Source organism: Sinocyclocheilus rhinocerous, unplaced genomic scaffold (genome assembly GCF_001515625.1).
Source record: "Sinocyclocheilus rhinocerous isolate Xijiao unplaced genomic scaffold, SAMN03320098_v1.1 scaffold411, whole genome shotgun sequence".
NCBI classification, from domain to species: Eukaryota; Metazoa; Chordata; class Actinopteri; order Cypriniformes; family Cyprinidae; genus Sinocyclocheilus; species Sinocyclocheilus rhinocerous.
The window spans coordinates 1,816,728-1,818,419 of NW_015640493.1; positions in this window are offsets into that span (position 1 = coordinate 1,816,728).

Genomic DNA, 1,692 nt, shown 5'->3' on the forward strand with positions numbered 1-1,692 from the left:
AATCAGAGCTTCGCTGTTAAATTCATACATTTTCTGCCCACTGTGTTTTGCTTATTTTAAGCACGCGCTCGCTCCTCATTGTGGAAGCGCCGCCGCAGATGATCTGAAAACAAACAAGCTGCAGTTCAGCAATCTAAATGAAAGCGTTATTCAGCCAGTCAGTGTTCTGTCATGAGATCTCACTGTATTGTTTGCGATTGTGATCGCTGAATAAATACACTCACTCAATCGCTGTTGTTTTAATAGAGAAATAGACTATTACAATCATGGAATTAGTGGAATTACTAGGAATTTCACTGTTATAATATTTTTCGTTTGTTTTAGCTGTTTTCATAATGTAGACAGAGAGATTGCATAAGTCTTTGGTGTTTATTTATGTAATAAAAAGCCTATAATAAATCAGTACACTAGATGAGGTAAAATACACCATAGTTTGTCTAAATATGATAACTAAAATGTACATTTGAGTAAGACTAAGACTAAATTAAAAATGGCTGCCAAAATTTATACTGCCGTACGGTTAATTAATAATAATCGTATTGCTATGGCAAGTTATCATTGACTAAAACTAGACTAAAACTAGACTAAAATACTTTAGATTTTCTTGGACTAAAACTTGACTAAAACTAAATAGGATAAGGTTGACTAAATATGATAAAAACTAAGACATTTTAGCCCGGGACTAAGACTAAGACTAAAATGTAAATAGCTGACCAAATTAACACTAGTTAGTAGCATATACATTGCATTACCCCAAATACACAAAATAATGTTCTTTTTAGCAACGTCATATGACCCCTTTAATGTACTGGGAGCAATGTGATAATTTCTCTTGGCTTTGGCTAATACATCACGATGTGAATATTAGAGGGCTTGACAACCATGCATGCATCTCTAAATTAATGTATCTAACCTCCAAAATGCAATTTTAAATTTTCTTCTCTCACAAATGCCATGTGTCTCCTTGATCACATGTGCCTCTGTGCTGTTTATAAAGTCCCTTGTTTACACAGCTGGGCAGTGTGTAATTATTTTATTAATGGCTCGGGTTATTATTGAGCTCTCAGTCTATCAGGAATTCATTATTTCCCAGCATCGCAACCTCTTGAGGTACAAATACCTGCCAATTAAAGGCACCGAGATGTGCTCAACATCAAAATTAAACAGACAAACATTTCAGATGGAGTCTCTATAATGATTCAAGACTAGGGATTCTAATAAGAGTTTGGAAAAAGGATTCAATGCAATCCTTAAAAATGCAGTGCTTGGTCATGCTTAAATTGAAATCGACTCATAAATAATGGTATTGATAATATATGTTGTGAGGTAACTATGAAACATTTAGGTGCATTTAACATTTTTCCTAAAGTGATTGTTTTGAATGTTTGTTTACACAAAGTCTAAATGTTTTATACAGGAAAAAATAAATAAAATATTCAAAATAATAACATAATTGCAGGAACATCACATGCTCAATGTGATGACTATTGACTGATGTATTAAACTTCTTTTCTGTGATGTGATACATTTTATAACAAAGAAGAATCTACTAAATAATAATACACAGATATTAAAAATAAACTTTTTTTAATTAAGTTCTGGGGTGTTTTTGTGTATTTTCGCCTAAATTTTACATACCCAATTTCAAATGTTAACCCAACACACATACAATGGATGAAATGAAAAAAAAAA